At 44.7% G+C, this 16,093-nt stretch overlaps 1 long non-coding RNA gene across 2 annotated transcripts; it reads left to right on the top strand.

Annotated features, from left to right (window-relative positions):
• Window positions 1-4,512: 4,512 nt before the first annotated feature.
• On the top strand, window positions 4,513-16,066 carry LOC111967662 (uncharacterized). 2 transcript variants are annotated; one of them, XR_011480329.1, is made up of 6 exons: window positions 4,513-4,855; window positions 4,996-5,046; window positions 5,162-5,300; window positions 5,658-5,730; window positions 5,902-6,043; window positions 15,665-16,066. It is a non-coding gene; the product is annotated as an uncharacterized lncRNA (long non-coding RNA). The 2 variants fall into 2 exon arrangements; XR_011480328.1 differs by having other exon boundaries at window positions 4,514-5,046.
• The last annotated feature ends 27 nt before the right edge of the window (window positions 16,067-16,093 follow it).

The raw sequence follows: 16,093 nt of genomic DNA on the forward strand, positions 1-16,093 counted from the left end.
GGGTGAGGGATACTGAGATGATTCCTGTGAGTAGGCAGAAACCAAGAGAGCATGATGGGAAGAATATGTGCTTCAGTAAGGTGGGCTTTTTAGCATTTATAGCCATGGTTGTCACTTGTACTGCAGAAATTGATTGGATATCACAGAAAATAGAGGTTGTGGTGGCAGCGACTGAGAAGTACTTGGGATTGGGAGGATTTACTGCAGAACAGTTGCAGTAGGTGTTGCGTGGTAGTGTTCTGTCCTCCCAGAGCCATTGGTCTGGAGTAGGATTGGATAGGGTTAAATAGTGGAATGGGGTGGTGTCTTTTTAATATATATTTATTTAGAAAGGGCTAATAGTAGGCAGGGCAATTTTTATTTTCCTTTTCCCCAATTTTGTATTACCTTATCAATAATTTTATGTAGGTAGGCCGTGAACGGCCTCACACACCAGTACAGTAGGTAGCGGTGTATCCACCTAAAAGTTGGATGTTATCCACCAACTAAATCCCAAAGAAGAAGAAGAAGAAGCCATGGATGCCCTGGTGACAGTTAGTACAGAGATAGCCAAGGCCCTGACAATAAAAGAGGAGTGTTGTGTATTTTGACATTGAGACAGCTTACGATACCATGTGGAGGGAAGGGTTGTTGATCAAGTTGAGTGCATTGGGGGACGTCTGTATAACTGGATCATGGACTTGTTCGATAGAGTCATACGGGTGAGGGTGGGGTCAGAATTGTCAATGCGGTTTGAAGTGGACAGTGGTACTCCACAGCGAAGTGTCATTACTCCTGTGCTGTTCACCTTGATGATATATTACATATTTAAGGAGGTGGGACAGGGAATGGGTGTGGCATTGTATGCTGATGATGGGGCTGTATGGAAGAGAGGTGGGAATGTGAAATATGTGATGAGGAAGATGCTAGATACTGTGGGAGTTGTGGACGATTGGTCTCTAACATGGGGGTTTAGGATGTGTGTGGCCATGTCCTGCTTTATGGTGTTTTCTAGGAGGAAGGTTAAATATGTTAGGCTGCAAATGTAGGGTCAGGATATAGATAGGGTGTCTGGATTTAAGTATTTAGGTATGTGGTTTGATAAGAGGCGTATGTGGAAGAGACATGTTGAGTATATTCTAATTAAGTGTAGGAAGGTGCTGAACCGCATGAAAGCAATGCGCAGGTTATGGTTGGGGGTTGGATAGACAAACACTGTTGTATATGTACCAGGCATTGATCATGTCATGTTTGGATTATGGGTGCTTTGTATATGGATCGGCAGCCAAAACAGTACTACAGCGGCTGGATAGGATACAGTCAAGGGCCCTGAAATTGTGTGTGGGTGCCTTCAGGACGACATCTGTTGAGGCTTTGCAGATGGATAGTGGGGAACTGCCACTAAGGATAAGGCAGGACAAACATCATTAGCATACTGGACGAGGTTGAAAGGGAGTTCAGAAGGACATCCTGCGGTCACGGCAACCTGGGAATGCTGGGAGCGAGGAGGGGATAAGCAGAGGGCATACGGTGGTAGAATATTGACTGGGGGAGAGAGATAGGGTTGGCAATTGCATTGGGGAATGTTCCTGCTTGGCTGTTTCGAAAACCAAGTGAAGATGTGGACATGATTGAGGGCAGGAGAGAATGGGGTGTAGACTTGAGATGGTGTATGGAGAGATGTATAGATAATTAGCTTTATTTGTTTTTGAGGATATAAACAGATGGTTCAAAGGATCCAGTCAGTGGAAGGGTGGGGGCTGGGATGTATATCCCATGTTTCAATGTTAGAGTATGTAAGTGGTTAACTGATTGTGTCAATGTATGCAGCAGAGTTGATGGCCATGATTATAGGTTTGAGGCTAATCTGAAAACAAGGCTCCCTAAATTTTATCAGCATATCGAATGCGCGACCCGGGCTGGCAAAACCCTGGATCATTGTTATTCTAACTACCGCAACGCATATAAAGCCCTCCCCGCCCTCCTTTCGGAAAATCTGACCACGACTCCATTTTGTTGCTCCCAGCCTATAGACAGAAACTAAAACAGGAAGCGCCCGTGATCAGGTCTGTTCAACGCTGGTCCGAACGCTGGTCAGGTCTGTTCATCATAGCGTCAGACAATAACATTGATGAATACGCTGATTCGGTGCGCGAGTTTATTAGCAAGTGCATAGGTGATGTTGTACCCACAGCGTCTATTAAAACATTCCCCAACCAGAAACCGTGGATTGATGGCAGCATTCGCGCAAAACTGAAAGCACGAACCACTGCTTTTAATCAGGGCAAGGTGACCGGAAACATGACCGAATACAAACCGTGTATCTATTCCCTCCGCAAGGCAATCAAACAAGCTAAGCGTCAGTATAGAGACAAAGTAGAGTCGCAATTCAACAGCTCAGACACAAGAGGTATGTGGCAGGGTCTACAGTCAATCACGGACTACAAAAGGAAAACCAGCCCCGTCACGGACCACGATGTCTTGCTCCCAGACAAACTAAACAACTTCTTTGCTCGCTTTGAGGACAACACAGTGCCACTGACACGGCCCGCTACCAAAACCTGCGGGATCTCCTTCACTACAGCCAACGTGAGTAAAACATTTAAATGTGTTAACCCTTGCAAGGCTGCCAGCCCAGACGGCATCCCCAGCCGCGTCCTCAGAGCATGCGCAGAACAGCTGGCTGGTGTGTTTACGGACATATTCAATCAATCCTTATCCCAGTCTGCTGTTCCCACATGCTTCAAGAGGGCCACCATTGTTCCTGTTCCCAAGAAAGCGAAGGTAACTGAGCTAAATGACTATTGCCCCGTAGCACTCACTTCCGTCATCATGAAGTGCTTTGAGAGACTAGTCAAGGACCATATCACCTCCACCCTACCTGACACCCTAGACCCACTCCAATTTGCTTACCGCCCTAATAGGCCCACAGACGACGCAATCGCAATCACACTGCACACTGCCCTAACCCATCTGGATAAGAGGAATACCTATGTAAGAATGCTGTTCATTGACTACAGCTCAGCCTTTAACACCATAGTACCCTCCAAACTCGTCATTAAGCTCGAGACCCAGGGTCTCGACCCCGCCCTTTTGCAACTGGGTCCTGGACTTCCTGACGGGCCGCCCCCAGGTGGTGAGGGTAGGTAACAACATCTCCACTCCGCTGATCCTCAACACTGGGGCCACACAAGGGTGCGTTCTCAGCCCTCTCCTGTACTCCCTGTTCACCCATGACTGCGTGGCCATGCACGCTTCCAACTCAATCATCAAGTTTGCAGACGACACAACAGTAGTGGGCTTGATTACCAACAACGACGAGACGGCCTACAGGGAGGAGGTGAGGGCCCTCGGAGTGTGATGTCAGGAAAATAACCTCACACTCAACGTCAACAAAACAAAGGAGATGATCGTYGACTTCAGGAGAGGGAGCACCCCCCTATCCACATCGATGGGACAGCAGTGGAGAAGGTGGAAAGTTTTAAGTTCCTCGGCGTACACATCACGGACAAACTGAATTGGTCCACCCACACAGACAGCGTGGTGAAGAAGGCGCAGCAGCGCCTCTTCAACCTCAGGAGGCTGAAGAAATTTGGCTTGTCACCAAAAACACTCACAAACTTTTACCATTGCACAATCGAGAGCATCCTGTCGGGCTGCATCACCGCCTGGTACGGCAACTGCTCCGCCCACAACCGTAAGGCTCTCCAGAGGGTAGTGAGGTCTGCACAATGCATCACCGGGGGCAAACTACCTGCCCTCCAGGACACCTACACTACCCGATGTCACAGGAAGGCCAAAAAGATCATCAAGGACAACAACCACCCGAGCCACTGCCTGTTCACCCCGCTATCACCCAGAAGGCGAGGTCAGTACAGGTGCATCAAAGCGGGGACCGAGAGACTGAAAAACAGCTTCTATCTCAAAGCCATCAGACTGTTAAACAGCCATCACTAACATTGAGTGGCTGCTGCCAACATACTGACTCATCTCTAGCCACTTTAATAATGAAAAAAATGATGTAATAAATGTACCACTAGGAAGTCAAGTCCTTGTTCTGGGCTAAAGGGCTCAATCTTAGGCAAAGGGAGTGGGATGCTGGTAGTAAGGGGAGGCAATTTTATAGCATGCATCAGTCAGTAAATGAAGAGGTGGGGAGTATGGGATGTGGGAGAGAGAAAGTTGTGTGGAGTAGACTACGGTTTGGGCACCCAGGTTTGAATGCCATGTTGTGGATGATAGGTAGACATGAAACAGGTCTGTGTGATGAGTGTTTAGTGGAGGAAACGGTGGAGCATGTGTTGATGTTTTGGGAATTGTATGACATAGATGGGGAGAGATTGTGTGAAAGGGTTGGGGTTTGGGTGGTGTAATTCGGGGGAGGGAAGTGTTGTCTAGGGCTCCATTTCTCCTTCTTAGAGGAACAGGACTAATTAAGAGAATTTCATGTAGTTAGACCGTGACTTCCCTCACACTCCAGTACAATAGGTGGCAGTGTATGCACCTTGAAAGTTGGATGCGTTTTGCAAACGCAATCCCAAAGAAGGAGAAATTACTTCCGGGTAAGGAAGCAAGTGTAGTCAGTTAGCTTTCAAATGTCACAAAGAGTGTGATATTAGTCGATTTCAGAGATGTGTGCATGGAAAGTATTATTTAATAGCTTCGGAATGCCGACACTCATCACATGGCTGCAATAGCCAAAAAAAGCATTTTGCGAACTAGCATGTTACTTTGACCGTTCAACTGGAAACTAGCTAGCATAACAGTAGTAGTGTCATCTTTTTGCTAGCTAACTTTAGTCCTTTTTTTGACACAAACAAGATGCATAGGAGAGGAGTAGGTGCGGGAGCTATCGCAAAAAAAGAAGCTTGCAGAGGTAATTTGTTTGCCGTCATGTCGTCTATAGATGAATGTGCCCATCTACAAAATGTAAATAATCAAGTCATGACATTGCAGTCATGTTCATTAGCAGCAAGAAATACAAACATCTTAGCCAAAACACTCTATTTTCTGTAGGTCAAGTATAAAGAGAGGGGAACAGTTCTAGCTGAGGATCAAATTGTTCAGGTATGCCCAATAAGTCGTGTGGGTGTGCAAGTGTGTACTTTGGAATGCTATTTAATCCATGTAGGTAATCAACTTGCTGCCATTGTAGAAAGATCTAACCATCATGGTCTTTCAGATGCCAAAACAGCTGAAGACCTTCAAATCTAACCTTGAGGAATTTGCCAGCAAGCACAAACAAGAGATCCGTAAGAGTTCCCAGTTCCGGGTTCAGTTCCAGGAGATGTGTGCCACCATTGGAGTCGACCCACTGGCCTGTGAGGATCACAACTGTGTTGTTTTTTTTGCTCTAGCAGCCCATTAGCTAAGGGTATTGAATGTTCCTTAGTAATTTTTTATGCATGCTCCATGAGTTTCATGCGTTGTATATAGTCAATGAATTGAAACGCAACCAGTTGAGGGTTTTCTGTGTCATTGACGGCTGGCAAAGGCTTTTGGTCAGAGATGCTTGGTGTGGGTGACTTCTATTACGAGCTGGGTGTGCAGATCATTGGAAGTATGTCTGGCCCTGAAACACATAAATGGAGGTGATGCTTCTTTGGAACATAGTCAAAGGCATAGCAAAGCACTGCATTTGTAATGTGCCTTTCATTTATGTTTTATCTCTGTTTTAGGACTTATTACTCTGGATGAGCTCCGTCACAGAGTGTTGAAGGGAAGGGGGAAATTTGCTCAGGATGTGAGCCAGTGAGTACCATAAGACAAATATTTGAAATGATACATTCAATTGTGTCTCCTAAGAAATGCAGAAAGTCAACATTTATGATCATATTTAATACAATAATGCACACAATTATTCATACACTTTTGTGCAATTTCGTTATGAAGTTGAAATTGTATCTCTATTCTCCACTCCAGAGATGACTTGGTGCGGGCCATAAAGAAGCTGAAAGCCATGGGGAACGGCTTTGGGATGATTCCTGTTGGAAGCTCTTACCTTGTGCAGTCAGTGCCAGCAGAGCTCAACATGGACCACACTGTGGTACTTCAGCTGGCTGAGGTAATCCTTAATTTAACCTCTTGAATCTGTATCGTGTGGCTACCTAATCAGAAGAAGGGCTACGTTTCAGTGAGTTAGATCAGAGAGTCTCTCAAGTGGGAGCGATAGCGTGTCTGTCATGTGCTGGTAAGTTTAGGAGGAGGCTGTGTTGTAGTCTTGGTCTTGTCTCTGTGTCGGATATATTTTTACTCGGTCTTGACTCTCTCTCGTACAATGAGGACTCGTAATTTCTTGCCAGAGACCAGCGGAGGGAGAAATTCCTAATTATCAGCTCCCATTGTCAGCCCATAAAACTGCTTCGCCAGGCCAAATATCCACACTCCTTTCATGACACATAAATATCTTATTTGCTCGTAACATTACTGTTCTTTACTATCGTTGAAAAATATCATTAAACTTTGTCAGAATTTCCTTGATTTGGTGGTAGAGAAGAGTGGGGGACATGGTGAGCGTCCAAATTTCACACAATCAGTAAGGGGAGACTTGGGGAAGTTGTAACATATTTCATCCTATTATCTATTATAGATCTGTCAGTGTTAGTGGCAGGTAGCCTAGTGATAAGAGCGTTGGGCCAGTAACCGAAAGGTCGCTGGTTCAGAATCTGCTGTTCTGCCCTTGACCAAGGCATTTAACCCCCAAAAACAGATGCTCCCCGGGAGCTGATGACATGGACGTCGGTTAAAGCAGACCCCTGCACCTCTGAGGGATTGGGTTAAATGAGGAAGACACATTTAGGTTGAATGTATTCAGTTATGCAACTGATTAGGTATCCCTTTTCTTTGTCTATTTGCCCTCGGCATGCATTTTTTCACCACTCAGTTTCTAAAGAATCCATATGTACTTCTGAAATATGAACACATTTTAACTCTTATTATGGTGGCGATTTGACACCTTTGGGTCTTGGTCTTGACTCGGTCTCGATTTGCTCTGGTTTATGTGGTCTCGAACACAACACTGGGAGGAGGATATTTTACAGAAGGAAATTGTTAGCTACACACTAATTAGGATTGACAAAGGACCATAGAACCATGGTTCTTGATTTTTTTGTTTTCGCTCCCCACCTATGGAGCCAGATACTTGCCATAAGGTTGAACGTACGTATTGTTAGAATTGTAAGAAAAGCCATGCGTAAAAGTGAACGTACATGTGAAATTTCATCTGTGAACATAAAAACACCATGTTACGATTACGGACTAACATTTTAGGCTTGAACAAATATTGTGTTGCAATTCTGACGTACAATAATAGCTTTCAGAGTTTTGGCAGTTTTATCTCGCCAACAAAAAAAACGTACACCAAACGGCCTGTGAGGAGTGCTACCCGAACAAGCATAACACATGTTTTCAAGTTAAAAGTCTCCATTCTCTATGACTCGTCAGTTGAGTTTACTTCACATTTAGGTAGCTAATGTAATGGATTTTTTTGCCAGAGCAAGTCTAGATAGCACTAGCTGTACTTTGCCTACAACAGTGAAGTTTCAGTCCGCTAGGTGTATCTCTACAGCATGGACATATCTCTGGGTGACGTGGACATCCTCATGCATGCACCTTATCAAAATATGACTAAGTTCCGGATGTTCTAGATGACCAATTCTCATAGCTTTTAGCCGTACCCTTATCTTACTCCTTTGTTCTTCTGGTGATGTAGAGGTGAATCCAGGCCCTGCAGTGCCTAGCTCTACTCCTATTCCCCAGGCGCTCTCTTTTGATGACTTCTGTAACCGTAATAGCCTTGGTTTCATGCATGTTAACAATAGAAGCCTCCTCCCTAAGTTTGTTTTATTCACTGCTTTAGCACACTCTGCCAACCCGGATGTTCTAGCCGTGTCTGAATCCTGGCTTAGGAAGACCACCAAAAATTCTGAAATCTCCATTCCTAACTACAACATTTTCAGACAAGATAAACGGCCAAAGGGGGCGGTGTTGCAATCTACTGCAAAGAAAGCCTGCAGAGTTCTGTCCTACTATTCAGGTCTGTACCCAAGCAATTTGAACTTCTACTTTTAAAAATCCACCTCTCTAAAAACAAGTCTCTCACAGTTGCCGCCTGCTATAGACCACCCTCTGCCCCCAGCTGTGCTCTGGACACCATATGTGAACTGATTGCCCCCCATCTATCTTCAGAGCTCGTGCTGCTAGGTGACCTAAACTGGAACATGCTTAACACCCCAGCCATCCTACAATCTAAGCTTGATGCCCTGAATATCACACAAATTATCAATGAACCTACCAGGTACCACCCCAAAGCCGTAAACACGGGCACCCTTATAGATATCATCCTAACCAACTTGCCCTCTAAATACACCTCTGCTGTTTTCAACCAAGATCTCAGCGATCACTGCCTCATTGCCTACATCCGTAATGGGTCAGCGGTCAAACGACCTCCACTCATCACTGTCAAACGCTCCCTGAAACACTTCAGCGAGCAGGCTTTTCTAATCGACCTGGCCGGGGTATCCTGGAAGGATATTGATCTCATCCCGTCAGTAGAGGATGCCTGGTTATTTTTTTTGAATGCCTTCCTCACCATCTTAAATAAGCATGCCCCATTCAAGAATTTTAGAATCAGGAACAGATATAGCCCTTGGTTCTCTCCAGACCTGACTGCCCTTAACCAACACAAAAACATCCTATGGCGTTCTGCATTAGCATCGAACAGCCCCCGTGATATGCAACTTTTCAGGGAAGCTAGAAACCAATATACACAGGCAACTAGAAAAGCCAAGGCTAGCTTCCTTCAACACAAACTCAAAAGAGTTCTGGGACACTGTAAAGTCCATGGAGAATAAGAACACCTCCTCCCAGCTGCACACTGCGCTGAGGACAGGAAACACTGTCACCACCGATAAATCCACTATAATTGAGAATTTCACTAAGCATTTTTCTACGGCTGGCTATGCTTTCCACCTGGCTACCCCTACCCCGGTCAACAGCACTGCACCCCCCACAGCAACTCGCCCAAGCCTTCCCCATTTCTCCTTCTCCCAAATCCAGTCAGCTGATGTTCTGAAAGAGCTGAAAAATCTGGACCCCTACAAATCAGCCGGGCTAGACAATCTGGACCCTTTCTTTCTAAAATTATCTGCCGAAATTTTTGCAACCCCTATTACTAGCCTGTTCAAACTCTCTTTCGTGTCGTCTGAGATTCCCAAAGATTGGAAAGCAGCTGCGGTCATCCCCCTCTTCAAAGGGGGGGGGGACACTCTTGACCCAAACTGCTACAGACCTATATCTATCCTTCCCTGCCGTTCTAAGGTCTTCGAAATCCAAGTCAACAAACAGATTACCGACCATTTCGAATCCCACCATACCTTCTCCGCTATGCAATCTCATTTCAGAGCTGGTCATGGGTGCACCTCAGCCACGCTCAAGGTCCTAAACGATATCCTAACCGCCATCGATAAGAAACAATACTGTGCAGCCGTATTCATTGACCGACTCTGTCAATCACCACATCCTCATCGGCAGACTCGATAGCCTTGGTTTCTCAAATGATTGCCTCGCCTGGTTCACCAACTACTTCTCTGATAGAGTTCAGTGTGTCAAATCGGAGGTCCTGTTGTCCGGGCCGCTGGCAGTCTCTATGGGGGTGCCACAGGGTTCAATTCTTGGACCGACTCTCTTCTCTGTATACATCAATGATGTCGCTCTTGCTGCTTGTGAGTCTCTGATCCACCTCTACGCAGACGTCACCATTCGGTATACTTCTGGCCCTTCTTTGGACACTGTGTTAACAACCCTCCAGACGAGCTTCAATGCCATACAACTCTCCTTCCGTGGCCTCCAATTGCTCTTAAATACAAGTAAAACTAAATGCATGCTTTTCAACCGATCGCTGCCTGCACCTGCCCGCCCGTCCAACATCACTACTCTGAACGGTTCTGACTTAGAATATGTGGACAACTACAAAATACCTAGGTGTCTGGTTAGACTGTAAACTCTCCTTCCATACTCACATCAAACATCTCCAATCCAAAGTTAAATCTAGAATTGGCTTCCTATATCGCAACAAAGCATCCTTCACTCATGCTGCCAAACATACCCTTGTAAAACTGACCATCCTACCGATCCTCGACTTCGGCGATGTCATTTACAAAATAGCCTCCAATACCCTACTCAATAAATTGGATGCAGTCTATCACAGTGCCATCCGTTTTGTCACCAAAGCCCCATATACTACCCACCACTGTGACCTGTACGCTCTCGTTGGCTGGCCCTCGCTTCATACTCGTCGCCAACCACTGGCTCCAGGTCATCTACAAGACCCTGCTAGGTAAAGTCCCCCCTTATCTCAGCTCGCTGGTCACCATAGCAGCACCCACCTGTAGCATGCGCTCCAGCAGGTATATCGCTCTGGTCACCCCCAAAACCAATTCTTCCTTTGGCCGCCTCTCCTTCCAGTTCTCTGCTGCCAATGACTGGAATGAACTACAAAAATCTCTGAAACTGGAAACGCTTATCTCCCTCACTAGCTTTAAGCACCAGCTGTCAGAGCAGCTCATAGATTACTGCACCTGTACATAGCCCATCTATAATTTAGCCCAAACAACTACCTCTCCCCCTACTGTGTTTATTTATTTATTTTGCTCCTTTGCAAACCATTATTTCTATCTCTACTTTGCACATTCGTCCACTGCAAATCTACCATTCCAGTGTTTTACTTGCTATATTGTATTTACTTCGCCACCATGGCCTTTTTTTTGCCTTTACCTCCCTTATCTCACCTCATTTGCTCACATTGTATATAGACTTATTTTTCTACTGTATTATTGACTGTATGTTTGTTTTACTCCATGTGTAACGCTGTGTTGTATGTGTCGAACTGCTTTGCTTTATCTTGGCCAGGTCGCAATTGTAAATGAGAACTTGTTCTCAACTTGCCTACCTGGTTAAATAAAGGTGAAAAAATTTATAAATGTGTGCCACGTTTTCATCGGTCTGTGCATTGAGTCTGGAGCAGGATACTTGTTATTTGGCCATTGGCCCAGTTGTACTGCAAGGACTTCTGATTGGTCAACCCCAGGCTAGGGTGTGGGGTTATAAGTGGCATCCTGCTTCTTTGTTCTGTGGAGAAAAGCTGAGGACAGGGGGAATGAACATCTACCATCTACAGTTGAAGTCAGAAGTTTACATACACTTAGTTTGGAGTCATTAAAACTAGTTTTTAAACCACTCCACACATTTCTTGTTAACAAACTATAGTTTTGGCAAGTCGGTTAGGACATCTACTTTGTGTACGACTCAAGTCCATTTTCCAACAATTGTTTACAGAAAGATTATTTCACTTATAATTCACTGTATCACAATTCCAGTGGGTCAGAAGTTTACATACACTAAGTTGACAGTGCCTTTAAACAGATTGGAAAATTCCAGAAATTATTTCATGGCTTTAGAAACTTCTGACAGGCTCATTGACATAATTTGAGTCAATTTGAGGTGTACCTGTGGATGTATTTCAAGGCCTATTTTCAAACTCAGTGCCTCTTTGCTTGACATCATGGGAAAATCAAAAGAAATCAGCCAACACCTCAGAAAAATAATTGTTGACCGTCACAAGTCTGGTTCATCCTTGGGAGCAATTTTCCAATGCCTGAAGCTACCATGTTCATCTGTATAAACAATAGTATGCAAGTATTAACACCATGGGACCACGCAGCCATCAGGAAGGAGACGCGTTCTGTCTCCTAGAGATGAACGTACTTTGGTGCGAAAAGTGCAAATCAATCCCAGAACAACAGCAAAGGCCATTGTGAAGATATAGATACAAAAGTATCCCAACTGTGAAGCACGGGGGTGGCAGCATCATGTTGTGGGGGTGGTTTGCTGCAGGAGGGACTGGTGCACTTCACAAAATAGATGGCATCATGAGGGGGGGAAAAATATGCGGATATATTGAAGCAACATCTCAAGACATCAGTCATGAAGTTAAAGCTTGGTCACAAATGGGTCTTCCAAATGGACAATGACATCAAGCATACTGCCAAGTTGTGGCAAAATGGCTTAAGGACAACAAAGTCAAGGGTATTGAAGTGGACATCACAAAGCCCTGACCTCAATCCTATAGAATATTTGTGTGCAGAACTGATCAAGCATGTGGAAACCTGACTCGGGTACACCAGCTCTGCCAGGAGGAACGGGGCCAAAATTCACCCAACTTATTGTGGGAAGCTTGTGGAAGGCTACCGGAACGTTTGTTAAACAATTTAAAGGCAATGCTACCAAATACTAATTGAGTGTATGTAAGCTTCTGACCCACTGGGAATGTGATGAAAGAAATGAAAGCTGAAATAAATCAAATCAAATTCAAATCAAATTGTATTTATTTGTCACATACACATGGTTAGCAGATGTTAATGCGAGTGTAGCGAAATGCTTGTGCTTTTAGTTCCGACAAGTGCAGTAATAACCAAACAAGTAGATCTAACCTAACAATTCCACAACTACTACCTTATACACACAAGTGTAAAGGGATAAAGAATATGTACAAAAGATATATGAATGAGTGAACGGCTTAGGCAAGATGCAGTAGATGGTATAGAGTACAGTATATACATATGAGATGAGTAATGTAGGTATATAAACATAAAGTGGCATAGTTTAAAGTGGCTAGTGATACATGTATCACATAAAGATGGCAAGATGCAGTAGATGATATGAGTACAATATATACATATGAGATGAGTAATGTAGGGTATGTAAACATTATATTAAGTGGCATTGTTTAAAGTGGCTAGTGATAAATTTTACATAATTTCCATCAATTCCCATTATTAAAGTGGCTGGAGTTGAGTCAGTATGTTGGCAGCGCCACTAAATGTTAGTGTGCTGTTTAACACTCTGATGGCCTTGAGATAAAAGCTGTTTTTCAGTCTCTCGGGCCCTGCTTTGATGCACCTGTACTGACCACGCCTTCTGGATGATAGCGGGTGAACAGGCAGTGGCTCGGGTGGTTGTTTTCCTTGATGATCTTTATGGCCTTCCTGTGACATCGGGTGGTGTAGGTGTCCTGGAGGGCAGGTAGTTTGCCCCCGGTGATGCTGTGCAGACCTCACTACCCTCTGGAGAGCCTTACGGTTGTGGCGGAGCAGTTGCCGTACCAGGCGGTTATACAGCCCGACAGGATGCTCTCGATTGTGCATCTGTAGAGTTTGTGAGTGCTTTTGGTGACAAGCCGAATTTCTTCAGCCTCCTGAGGTTGAAGAGGCGCTGCTGCGCCTTCTTCACAACGCTGTCTGTGTGGGTGGACCAATTCAGTTTGTCCGTGATGTGTACACCGAGGAACTTAGGCCGTCTCGTCGTTGTTGTAATCAAGCCTACCACTGTAGTGTCGTCCGCAAACTTGTGATTGAGTTGGAGGCGTGCATGGCAACGCAGTCGTGGGTGAACAGGGTGTACAGGAGAGGGCTGAGAACGCACCCTTGTGGGCCCAGTGTTGAGGATCAGCGGGGTGGAGATGTTGTTACCTACCCTCACCACCTGGGGCGGCCCGTCAGGACGTCCAGGACCCAGTTGCACAGGCGGGGTCGAGACCCAGGGTCTCGAGCTTGATGACGAGTTTGGAGGGTACTATGGTGTTAAATGCTGAGCTGTAGTCGATGAACAGCATTCTCACATAGGTATTCCTCTTGTCCAGATGGGTTAGGGCAGTGTCTAGTGTGGTTGCGATTGCGTCGTCTGTGGACCTATTGGGTCGGTAAGCAAATTGGAGTGGGTCTAGGGTGTCGGGGAGGTGGAGGTGATATGGTCCTTGACTAGTCTCTCAAAGCACTTCATGATGACGGAAGTGAGTGCTACGGGGCGGTAGTCATTTAGCCAGTTACCTTAGCTTTCTTTTGGAACAAGAACAATGGTGGCCCTCTTGAAGCATGTGGGAACAGCAGACTGGGATAAGGATTGATTGAATATGTCCTTAAACACACCAGCCAGCTGTTCTGCGCATGCTCTGAGGACGCGGCTGGGAATGCCGTCTGGGCCTGCAGCCTTGCGAGGGTTAACCCGTTTAAATGTTTTACTCACCTCGGCTGCAGTGAAGGAGAGCCCGCAGGTTTTGGTAGCGGGCCGTGTCAGTGGCACTGTATTGTCCTCAAAGCGAGCAAAAAAGTTATTTCGTCTGTCTGGGAGCAAGACATCCTGGTCCGTGACGGGGCTGGTTTTCTTTTTGTAATCCGTGATTGACTGTAGACCCTGCCACATACCTCTTGTGTCTGAGCTGTTGAATTGCGACTCTACTTTGTCTCTATACTGGCACTTAGCTTGTTTGATTGCCTTGCGGAGGGAATAGCTACATTGTTTGTATTCGGTCATGTTTCTGGTCACCTTGCCCTGGTTAAAAGCAGTGGTTCGCGCTTTCAGTTTCACGCGAATGCTGCCATCAATCCACGGTTTCTGGTTTGGGAATGTTTTAATCGTTGCTGTGGGTACGACATCGTCAATGCACTTTCTAATGAACTCGCTCACCGCTCGCTCACATCGCTCAAATCATTCTCTCTACTATTATTTTGACATTTCACATTCTTAAAATAGAGTGATGCTCCTAACTGACCTAAGACATGGAATTTTTACTAGGATTAAATGTCAGGAATTGTGAAAAACTGAGTTTAAATGTATTTGGCTAAGGTGTATGTAAACTTCCGACTTCAACTGTACCTCCCAGCATAACATCTATGATTTGTCCTTTTCAAATAAATCTATTTTTCTCCCCCTGATTCACTTTGGGGTATGTGTTATTGGAGAATGGCAACTACTAACACTCAGGACAGGTTATAGCCCAGCCTATATCAATATTTTGTTTTGTCTCATTTATTGATATGGATATAGCCTCTGTGTGATGGGGTTGAGCAACGCAAATGGCTATAACAAGCCTACATACCGAGTGGAATTCAGTAATACAACAGTCAAAATAAGGCCTATAGTCCGTGCTCTTAAAATCTGGGAAAACGTGTGATTCATTAGGTGACATGATCACCACAATACCGCCACGCAGCTATAAATATGTATTATGCAATTATATGGCAATTATATAACACAACAGCATAGCATATTTAGAGAGCGGAATAGGCATAGCCTAAATCATATTTGCATTCTATTTTGCAGCTCAGGCGGTTATTCTAGACAAGGTTCTTCTTTATATTTATCATTCTCACACAAGTAATTTGCTGAAGGCACAAGCCTATACCACATAATCTACTGGTATGTCATTATTGGATGCAGTTCTAAAAGAAGCTCTAGACTTTTATTTTGTAAATGAAGCCTGAAGCTGCAAAGCAACTAACATCTGGGCTAGAGTTGCTTGATTGACTAGCTACATTCAGTTCATGTCCTTTGCAGATGCCCACATTACTGACAAAAGTTTGTACGCATAAAAAAAAGATTGTAACCGAGTGAAGGGAGACGTAAAGTAAGAATTGAAAAGTGTAAATGTTCATTCATAGTCGTAACACAGGTTTTGTACGTTTACAGATCAATTGTAACGTTTACATTTCATGTTTCACACATGGCTTTTCTTACTATCTTAACAATTTATGTATGGATTTTCTTATGATCCTAATGATATGTACGTTCAACCTTTTGGCAAGTATCTGGCTCCATACCCACCATCCTAACACACTCCTTGTTGTTCTAGGAACCCCTGTTGAAAGAGGGCTTGGCATGGTTGGATTCCCAAGCTTCTGGAGAGCCACAGTATTGGCTGCCAGCCCTCTTCTCGGAGCTGACTTCCCTTGATGTCACACCTGAAGAGGCCAATCAGATGACGCCTTAAGGAAAAATTGCATTTTTGGGAAGTCGGGGGGACTTTTTGATGAACAATGTTCATCAAACAATGTGTGCATGTTGCAAATGTCCTGAATTGTAGTGGGGTGTATATAACTTCAAGGGTAGGTACACATCTTGTTTCCCATCAGTGATTGTGGCGATGAAAACTAGGTTAAATGTTATGTTTTCTGTGGCAGTTGTCAATCATGGATTTGTTATACAGTTTCATTCTATGCAATGACCTTTTATTAAAACAGAGTAATTCTTTGCATATTGCAGTTCATGATACAAAACAATG

This window comes from Salvelinus sp. IW2-2015, linkage group LG8 (genome assembly GCF_002910315.2).
Source record: "Salvelinus sp. IW2-2015 linkage group LG8, ASM291031v2, whole genome shotgun sequence".
Lineage (NCBI taxonomy): Eukaryota > Metazoa > Chordata > Actinopteri > Salmoniformes > Salmonidae > Salvelinus > Salvelinus sp. IW2-2015.